This window comes from Gossypium arboreum, chromosome 12, assembly GCF_025698485.1.
Source record: "Gossypium arboreum isolate Shixiya-1 chromosome 12, ASM2569848v2, whole genome shotgun sequence".
Lineage (NCBI taxonomy): Eukaryota > Viridiplantae > Streptophyta > Magnoliopsida > Malvales > Malvaceae > Gossypium > Gossypium arboreum.
The window spans coordinates 52,701,162-52,712,116 of record NC_069081.1 but is presented as its reverse complement, the minus strand read 5'-3'; the positions used below and the strand labels follow the sequence as shown (position 1 = coordinate 52,712,116).

At 36.5% G+C, this 10,955-nt stretch overlaps 1 non-coding gene across 1 annotated transcript; it reads right to left on the bottom strand.

Annotated features, from left to right (window-relative positions):
• Positions 1–10,509: 10,509 nt before the first annotated feature.
• Positions 10,510–10,615, bottom strand: LOC128286189 (small nucleolar RNA R71). Its single transcript, XR_008276734.1, has one exon. It is a non-coding gene; the product is annotated as a small nucleolar RNA R71 (small nucleolar RNA).
• Positions 10,616–10,955: the final 340 nt, after the last annotated feature.

The window sequence follows — 10,955 nt, the reverse complement described above, 5'->3', positions numbered from 1 at the left end:
TACATACATACATATGCATAAACTATTTTGGGTTGGATTTCCAAGAGAAGGAAGATTGACTGAACTGAACTGGCAGCTGATCTGTTGGTTATTAGCCCTTAATACCAAGAGGGTCATGGGCGGTCCTAATACCCTAATGGTTATAGACAATTTGGCTGTACTGCAGACTACTGTACCGCACTATACAGAACATACGTCAGCATCGCTACGTATCATTGACTGAATTGGCAATTTTACTGCAACCTATCGGTATAGCGGATTACCACATTGCACTGTACCGCATGTATGTTAGCTACGCTACGAACCAATATCTGATCTGGCCGTTTATACTACATATTTGTACCGCGGTTTACCACATCGCACAGTACAGCTTATACGCTAGCTTTGCTGTGTAATATACATGACTGGCAGTTTTTCTGCATAATGTTAACCCCAATACCCAAAGGGTCGTGGGCAGTCCCAATTCCCTGAGGGTCGAGGATAATGCTGATGTCTATCATTGTCGGGCAACTCGGGATGACATCATATGGACTGTAGGGTTGGATGGGCTTTTCAAGGCCTTATATGGAGTGACTGGTTGGGTGAGCTTAATAGCTCTATCGAGGAGTTATGGGGGACAGAGAGGTGTGTTGGCTAGATAGGTGGGTTTTCTTTAACTCAACTCCAATCATATGCATCTGATTTACTGTTTTGTGAGTGCAGCTATCTATTGCATGGTTTGACTGAAAAGCATTTATGACATTGTAAAATTGTAAAACTCTGATTGTATCTAACTGACTATATTAAAACTTGTGACTGGATGAGAGTTATGGATATTGTGACTAAATGGCACTTGCACCTGTGAGACTGAGTGTGTTTTTACTATGCTTTGAATTCTGCTGTCTGCCGGTACATCCATTTCAAATGTACCAACTGTTCTATATAGCTCTGTAAGTATGTTTTGCTTCTAAACTACTTTCTGGCATTTTGTATCTGATTCGGTAGTTAGATGGTTGGCTCTCACACTGAGCTCGAGTAGCTCTCCCCCTCCTCTGTTTCCCCTTTCAGGTACAGTCCTGGATTCTATTAATCGACTAGGTACGCGGAGGTCTCAGACAGTCTCGATGGAAATGGATTATCAATTTGTTATTTCCAATTTTTATATTTGGTTTTCGTACTGTAAGACATTATAAAACTGTGGTACAAATTCTAATTTAAGTTTTATTCGTTTTAATTCCAAATTTATATACTAAACTTAACTGAAATTTTACTGTTCAAATTTTTTATGATTAAACGTTTTGATACGATGTAATAATTTATTTTTGTAAAAATTTACCTACGATCACCTTAGTGATCAATATAGTATTCCAGATTCAGTCGAGACTTCTAAGCCGGGTTTGGGGTGTTATATTGATGGTAACTGGGAAAGGTATTTGTCTTTGGTTGAATTTGCTTATAATAATAGTTACTAGTCTAGTATCAAAATGTTACCGTATGAAGCCTTATATGGACGCAAATGTAGAACTCCATTGTACTAGACAAAACTCAGTGAGAAAAAGTTACACGGAGTTGACTTGGTCCAAGAGACTGAGGAAAAAGTGAAAGTAATTCGAGACAACTTGAAAGTAGCATCTGATCGTTAAAAGTCTTATGCTGATTTGAAGCGAAAATAAATAGAATTTCATGTCGGTGATAAAGTATGCTTGAAAGTGTCGCCTAGGAAGAAAGTTCTTTGGTCTGGACGGAAAGGAGAACTGAGTTCACGGTTCATTGGACCATATGAGATTATGGGAAGAATTGGACCAGTTACATATCGGTTAGCTTTACTACCAGAGCTTGATCGGATTCATATGTTTTTCATGTGTCTATACTACAGCAATATCTGTCCAATCCTTCACATGTTATCTCTCTAACAGAGGTAGAGATCTAGCCTAATATGATATATAGTGAAGAACCAATCAAAATCTTAGCTTGGGAAACAAAAGAGTTAAGAAATAAAAAGGTAACTTTAGTAAAATTTCTTTGGCAACGACACGGTATAGAAGAGGCTACCTGGGAGCTGGAGGATACTTTGAAGAAGTAATACCTGAATCTTTTTACTGGTAAGATTTTCGAGGACAAAAATCCCTAAAGGGGGAGAGTTGTAATAGCCCATTTTTTAGTGAGATCAAAAAAGTGGTTTCGAGACTACAACTTCGACCCAAAAATAAGGTTTATTTTTATTCATTATATGATCCGTATTATAATAGGCATGTCGTGTGAAAATTTTGAAATGAAAATTTTATCAATTAAGCGTTTAAGGACTAAATAGCATAAAATGCGAAAGTTGAATTCTAGTAGCTATAAGGATCAAATAGGTATGGAAATCAAAACTAGATGTCCTTATATGGTAATTAGACATTAAGAAAAGTATGTAGATTTTTCTTGATGACTCATCCATGGAAATATAGAAAAAGGACAAAGACTAGATTGGAAACAGCAAAATACTTAATTAATTAAAAAGATCGTAAAAGAAATCATCTTATTTTATGTCATCTTCAACCTAAACCACATGGAAACCCTAGGAGAGAGAAAAGAAACTTTCAAGCCCTAATTGGGTAAGTTCTCTTGTATTGTTTTTAGTAATTTTGGTATTTTTGAAACTGAGATAGCTTAATCTCTATATCTGAGGGATTAATTTGAAAAGTTATCAAGGTATGAAAAATGGGTCATGGATTTATATGCTAGAAATTAGAAATTTATGGTAGAAAATTAAATATTATTGAAAGGTAAATAACTTTTACAAAGTGATTTTTGATGAAAACATGATTTAGGGACTAAAATGAAAAGTTGTAAAATTTGATGAAAAATTTATAAAATTTTATGAATACATGTGCTGGAAAATTTGTAATAGGGCTTTGGTTAGGCTTCGAATAGGGGGTAAATTGCACAAGTTTTATTTTCTGAGCCTAGGGACAAAATCGAAATTTATAGAAAAGTTAGGGGCAAAATGGTAATTTTTCCTAGGACGTAAATTAAGTCCATTTGAATATGAAATGTGTGAAATTAATGGTTAAATTCATTTATATAAATTTAGACAACACTAATTTGAGGTTAGATCGAGGAAAAGAAAAGGTTTCGGATTAGTAGACTTTATACGCGAACAAGTGTTGAGGTAAGTCTGTGTACCTAATCGAGCATTTAAATATGCTTATTTGAATGTTGTGTATGTATGGAATGTGATATACGTTGATGTACATTATTTTAATGTTATAATAAAATTTCATACATGCTTTAGATGGTGAAAAAGGGATTGAGTCCTGATTGAATATTGAATTCCGATGGTTATATGCGCTTTTCCGAAACTAATATGGTCTTTCATTTGTTACGGATGGGATTTAGCTCAGACGAGTAATCCTATTGACCTTGTTATAGAAAGGATTTAGCTCAGATGGGTAATCCCGATATAATACCTCTCAAGCATACGTTATGATTAGGGTTTAGCCTGGACTAGTAATCCTAATCGAGCTCCTCTAAACTTACGTTATATAAAGGATTTAGCCTGGACTGGTAATCCTAATATATGATAAATGGCTCGAGAGATTGCTTCTTTGTTAAGTGCCCTAAGGGGTACCCTTGAATAAGGAATTGACAGATTATTGAATCGTACACTTCGAGTGTACTACTTAAGCATCCATTAGAATTCAATGATTCAACGGACATAAAACTCTTGACATGGCTTGTGAACTTTGAGTGATAATGTCTTGAAAGAGTAATGTAACATCCTAAATTAGGGTCTAGTCGGAACAGTGGTTTCGAGGCCATGAATCCAAAGTAGAAATAATTATTTTGTGATTTTTATGTGGTCTATGATATGATTACATGCTTGTGTGAAACTTTCATGAAGAAATTTTATGTGTAAAGTGTCCAATTTAACTTTAGGGACTAAATTGAAAAAGTTTCAAAATTAAAGATTCTAGAAGCTTTAAGTATGAAATGGCTTTAGATTAGTAATTAGAGGTCCTCAAACAGTAATTTGCCCAATTTCTATTTTTATGGACAAAAATGGGCATGCATGGGAAAAATTTTAAAGGAATGCCTTAAGGGTATTTTTGTCTTTAGATAAATAAAAGAATAAAAAGGGAAAATAAAGCCAAAATCTCATCATCTTTCTCATGCTTGTGCCAAATTTGAAGAGTCACCATAGCTAGAGTTTGTTCAACCTTTCAAGTTTGATAGTAAGTACATCCCAAACCCCTTTTTTTTATGTTCAGTATGTTTTTGAGATCTTTGAAACATGAACTAGCTATTTCTACCCTTGTTTTAAGCTAGGGTTCATGTTCAAAAATTTACCCATGTGTGTCATGCATGTATTTTGATGATTTATGAAGGAATTTGAAAGTTTAGTGTTAGATAAACATATAATCCTAGGTGATTTTTCTTGAAAACACCAAAAAGGACTTATTTGTAAAACATGCAAAAATAAGTGTCAAAAATGTGATTTGATGAAAAATGTGGGTTTTTATAAGAAGGAATATGAATCAGCTAGGCTTGGGTAACAAAGAAATTGGACACATTTCATTTTATGAGCTTAGGGACAAAAGTGTAAATACGTCAAAGTGTAAGAGCAAAAGTGTAATTTTTCCATAGTATGCTTTTTGGACTAAATTGAATAATGTAGATATTAAACAAGTGAAATTTGCTACTATAGATCAAGAAAAATGGAGTCCGGGCATAGACCGAGGAAAGAGCAAGATCTTGGACTAAATCGAAGTAATTGTCCATATTTTGTTCCAAGGTAAGTTTGTGTGTAATTAATATAACATTTTATTTTGTGCTTAATATTTGATGTTATACGAATGGTTTAATTAACTTGATGAATATCATTAATCTCGTCTGTCAAAGAATTGTGGTGACTTAAGTTGATTGATCCTCAGGAATACTTAGGGTAACATCGTTTTAACATTTGAGTGGATGAACTCCCGTATAAGACCATATCTCGGATATGGCTTCGACAGTGACATGTGATCCCATGTAAGACCATGTCTGGGACATGGCTTTGGCATTGTTATGTGATCTCATGTATGACCATGTTTGGGACATGGCATTGGCATCATAATGAGATGTCGTGTAAGGCCATAGCTGGGTTATCGGCTTCGATATGTGTGATCCCATGTAAGACCATGTCTGGGACATGACATTGGCATCATCATGTGGTCCCCTGTAAGACCATGTCTAGGACACGACATTGGCATCATCATGTGGTCCCATGTAAGACCATATCTGGGATATGGCATTAGCACCCTATCTTGTGTAGATGGTATCCTGAGTAACCCTTAGTATTCCAAGCGGTTCAACGGTTAGTCCCAGGATGTGAAAAAAGAATGACGAGGTATAGCTATCTTGAATGGGTACAGGTAAGTACGCGAAACTCGTAGTTATTGAGAAAATGATATGATAAAATTTTAGTATGGTGAAAATGGAGGAATCATGATCTTAAGTTCTATAAGGCATCGTGAGATTTGAGCGAGATAGGATATGATTGTAGTGGTTACGGAGAATGTGATGAATTAGGTAGTGTTATGTGTGTGTTGAAATTTCATATTTTCATTGCTTATTATTTACATATAAGCTTACAAAGCTTTATGCTTACTCCCTCTATTTTCCTTTTTCTTATAGTTTCGCTAAGCTAGTTCGAGGATCAAAGTGTGTCGGAGACTCGATCACACTATCAATCAGATCTTTTGGGTATAGTTAGTCTCTTTATTTTGAGTATGGCATGTATAGGAACTTGGTTGCTTTGTTATATGTCAAATTAGTTTAGCCAATGTGTTGGCTTATAAGTGTGTTATGGTTAATTTTGTATAAGGCCATGAGATATGGCTTACAATGACTATTGGGTTGTAAACCTATTCACTTATGCATGTGTGAGCCAATTCCATTATGGTATGGATCTTGGTGGATGATGGCCTAATGATGATGATCTCTATGTGTGTGCATAAGTTGTAATGAAAATGCATACATGCAAATTTAATAATTATTACTCATGGATACATGTGTGTTTGGGTACAATAGAGTTGTTATGATTTGAAGCTTTGATCTAGTTTAAAGTGCTGAGAAATTGAATACACAAACTAGATTCGTAAGAGATTTTAAGTACATTTGGAACCATGAATGTGTTGTGTAAATAAAGGTGGCAAATGGATTGAAATATAGCCTTAAATTTGTCCACAAGGGTAGACACACAGGCGTGTGTCTAGACCGTGTGTGACACACGGCTCAGGTATGTGCTCTGGCTGTGTGTCCCCTACATCCTAATTAATACAAACAGAATGCCCAATAGTAAACACACGGGTTGAGACACGGCCGTGTGTCTCGGTCGTGTGAGAGACACAGCCATAGGACATGGGCATGTGCCCTGGCCGTGTGAAGTCTGCACCTATTTATGGAAAAAATTTGAAATTTAATTGTCCACACGGCCTAGGCACACGGGCATGTGCCTTGGCCGTGTGACTACATTTTGTTTATGACGTCATAAATAGAGAGTTACACGAGCTAAGGACACGGGCTTGTCCCAAACCACACGGGTGTGTAGGATTACACGACCCACACACATGAGCGTGTGACTCTGTTTAGTGGAAAATTTTCTCAGTTCTCAGTTTGGTCCTGAACCGTTCCCGATGTATGTTTTGGGCCTCGTAGACCCATAAAAGGGACAATGAGCAAGTGAGTGAAAAGTTTTAAATTTGGATGAAAATTTATGTCCCAGTTTTGTATGATTTTGTGAGCTCATGTCCGGTAACGCCTCATACCTTGTTCTGGCGTCAATTATGGGTATGGGGTGTTACATTTAGTAGTATCAGAGCTACGGTTTAGTCAATTCTCAAACTAATGTAGCATGTGTACGAATTTAGCTATACATGCCATACAAATATTGTAATAGTGTGACGACTCATGACAATTTTTAATTGTGTTCTCATATAGTAAATTGATCCCGATTGGGCTGTGACAGATGATGTAGAAAGTAACGCACCAGCTCCCACTAAAGGGATAGTGCCAACTGATACCTGAGCTCCCATGGTTAGTCAGGGAGGAGGAGAAGGGGCTCAGGAAGCCTATCTCTACATGATGGATACTTGGTACACGAAGTTTGTTCCAGCGAACACGAATGCTCAACCCCCTCCACCCCTGCCTATTCCTCAGCCTATTCTAGTGGCACCCCAAGGTATGGATTTTATAAGATTGAGCAGACCATCAGTGGATAAAATTTGAAAGCAAGGAGCTGAAGAGTTCCGAGCTAGTATTAATGATGATCCAGAATGGGCAAAGTTTTGGCTCGAAAACACCATCCGGGATTTTGAAGAATTTTCATGCACATTGGAAGAATGCATGAAATGTGTGGTATCAGTGCTTAGAGATTTGGCTTACCATTGGTGGAAGACACTTGTCTCGGTAGTACCGAGGGAAAGGTGATAAACCGTAATTTATACATATTTTTATCCCATGCTTAGCACATTTATGGATGATTTCTCCTTAGATTTGGTGAATTCGATGCTCCTCATTCTTTAATTTCATGTTTTATACTTAGGTGAGCATAGGAAAGTAAAAAAAGCGAGAAACGGGCTGAAAACGAAGAAAATGGACCCACATGGGAAATCAACACGTTTAAAAACTTTTTATTTATTATTTTTATTTTCATTTTATCTTTATTTATCTTATTTAAGTAGTTTTTATTTCATTTTCCTTTAATATTAGTTTAATTTTAGTTTTTATAATTTTTATTTTCGGCTATTTCATTACGAGTAATTATGCTTCCTTATATTTCCTACAGAGTTCCTGATTTTATCATAATCATAAAGAGCTCTAAAGCTCATCATCAAATAGGAACTAAAAACTCCACTGGCAAAGGTTCTCCACGACTGCCATGTCCTGCTCAACCACGACCATAGCTACTACCAGATATAATATTCTTTTGGCGCAGGACTTATGGACTAATGAACCTCTACCACCACCGAAGTGTCCTCCTCCACTCTCATCATTGCGTTGGCCGATTATTCTCCATAACTCCAATTCAAGGAGTTCATTCATCATTCAGGAAGTTTTACCTCTCTCCCTATCTTATGATTATATATCTATATTTTTTAATATATCCATCTTTGTACATTAACGGCAATGTACATCTTAAGTATGGAGGGTCTTTTATATCATCATTAGAAATCCTTGAATTTTGTCTTATTCTTACGTGAATCACTCATATCACTATTAGAAAGAATTTTAATTAATTTATTATTTTTATTGATATGTCTTGAATTAAAACATACGCATTTATGCATTGATTGTTTAAACTTTAAGACATTAGGGAATCAAGCATGATAAGTTGATTTTTGACAAATTAAAAAGCTTTTAGGTTGCTTCCCTAAGTTTAGGTATTATCTTGAGTTGAAATTTGATAAACGCCAAATTATACATATCTATACCCCAAATACTTAGCATATTTATGGATGTTCATTACTAGATTTCCGGATTTTGGTGCTCTTAATCCAGTTATTTCATGTTTTGTACTCAGGAGAGCACCAAGAGTCGAAAGGAGCCAAAAACGAGCTAAAAAGGGACAAAACGGACCAAATCGAGAAGATGACAAGGCCTAAGCCTTGCCACACGGGCATCTCACACGCCCATGGCCTTCGAAGGTGTCGACCAGGGCTCTCACGATTCACACGGCCTGGCCATTGAGCCTACACGGTCGTGTGTAATTCAACGGATCAAACACGGCCTGGTAGTCACGTCACACGGTCATGGTACACGGGCGTGTCCCTTTTTCAAAGAGTTGTATTTTACACCGAAAAGGGTACTTAGGGAGGAAGAAAGCCAATCCGAAGCCTATATAAACACCTTAAGTGTGACCTAGAAGGGGGCCGCTCTTTCCAGAACTTTTCTGGAATACAGAACCACATGCCAGGAATTACTTGAAGGAAGCCAGACGATCCATCTCAAAAGCTGGAGCTACTCCAAACTGAAGATCTCTCTCAGAATTCCTTCAAGGGTTTTAGAGTTTTCTTTATTATGAACTAAACCCCTTAGATACCTAAGGGGGATAAAACCTATGATGGATCTTGTTATGATTATCTGAACTGTATGATAAATACTTGATTTGTTCTTAATTATGTGTTCTTAATTCTTGAGTTAATATTCCGGGTATTGATTCATGATTGGATGTGCTTATGCAGAGGAGGAATAGACCCTACCTAAGAGAAGATTTGGCATAATTAAGTGGAGTTGATCGAGCGCCTAGAAATAGGGTTACGATATTTTGCCGGATTAGGGTGAAACCTAATAAGGGGATCCATAGATCGAGTTAATGCAACCCTAGGTGTTAATTAGAGAAAAGTCTCGGTTATTCAATCTAGGGATTAGATGTTATTAGTCTTGAATAGGGATAATAACTTAACTTAGGGATCTCTACGGAACAAGTCAAGTGAATAAATCGTCTAGTTCAGAGTCAGATAACAAGTGAAATCTAGGTGGATTCCTCCTTGGGTGTCGTTTTTATCAATTGCTTCTTTTCAAGTCTTTTCCAAATTTTCTCTTTGCTTTAATTAAATTAGTAAATTAGTTTAAATAATTAGTTAATTAAAACAAACCCTTTTATTCTTAGGCTAAATAATAAAAGATAGTTATTACTAGTACTTTTGGTTCCTTGGGTATGATATCCCAGTCTTGCCGTTACTATACTATTATTCGATAGGTGCGCTTGCCTTTTCATCGTGATAATAGTTAGTCTAGGTCTGTTCTTCACTATAAATATTTATTACTGGTTACGAATCACGCGATCAGGTTTTTGGCGCCACTGCTGGGGAACTGAAATATTAGGAACACTAAATTTTTATTACTTTAGCCATTTAATTTTCTTGCAATTTTATTTTATTTTATTATTTATTAATTTACTTTTTCTATCTCTTGACAGGTTTTTATAGTTTATGACTAGAAGAAACCCATCAAGACCACTACTTTTTGATGAAAAAATCGATAGTACAGTTCGTAGAAATCAAAGAGAAATAAGGCGTAGTTTACAATACACGGAGAATGAGCGAGAAGACGATACTCAACCCCCAACTGAAGAGATGGCCGAAAATCTAGGCGATCAGCTACCTCCTGCAATTGCAGCTAATCCAAATCCTGCTCCACGTACTATGTATGACTATGCTAAACCTTCTTTAACAGGAACTGAGTCTAGTATAGTTAGACCTACTATTGCTACAAATAATTTCGAACTAAAACCTAACACAATTCAGATGATACAGCAGTTTGTTCAGTTTGATGGTTTGCGGGATGAGGATCCCAACACGCACTTGGCGAATTTTCTTGAATTTTGCGATACATTCAAAATCAATGGTGTTTCTGATGATGCCATTCGTCTTCGTTTATTTCCCTTTTCACTGAGAAACAAAACTAAACAGTGGTTGAACACGTTACCATGAGGGTCTATCACTACTTAGGAACAAATAACCGAGAAATATTTACTAAAATATTTTCCGTCGCCTAAAACGGCTAAATTGCATAATGATATCTCTTCTTTTGTGCAGATGGATTTAGAAACACTTTACAATGCATGGGAGAGATACAAGGACTTACTGAGAAGGTGCCCTCACCATGGGTTACCACTTTGGGTGCAAGTTCAAACGTTCTACAATGGTGTGAATCCCTCGACAAGACAAATGATTGACGCAGCTGCTGCCAGAACCATCAACAATAAAACACCAGAAGATGCCTATGAATTTATAGAGGAGATGTCACTGAATAACTATTAGTGGCAAGTTATGAGGACAAAGCCAACGAAAACAGCCGGCGTTTATAACGTCGACTCAGTTACTATGTTGTCAAATCAGGTAGAACTTCTTAATAAAAAGATTGATAGTTTTCTTGGTTCTATACAGGTACATCCAGTAATGAGGTGTGACTCAAGCGGAGGAGGTGTGCATACAGAATACCAATCCTTC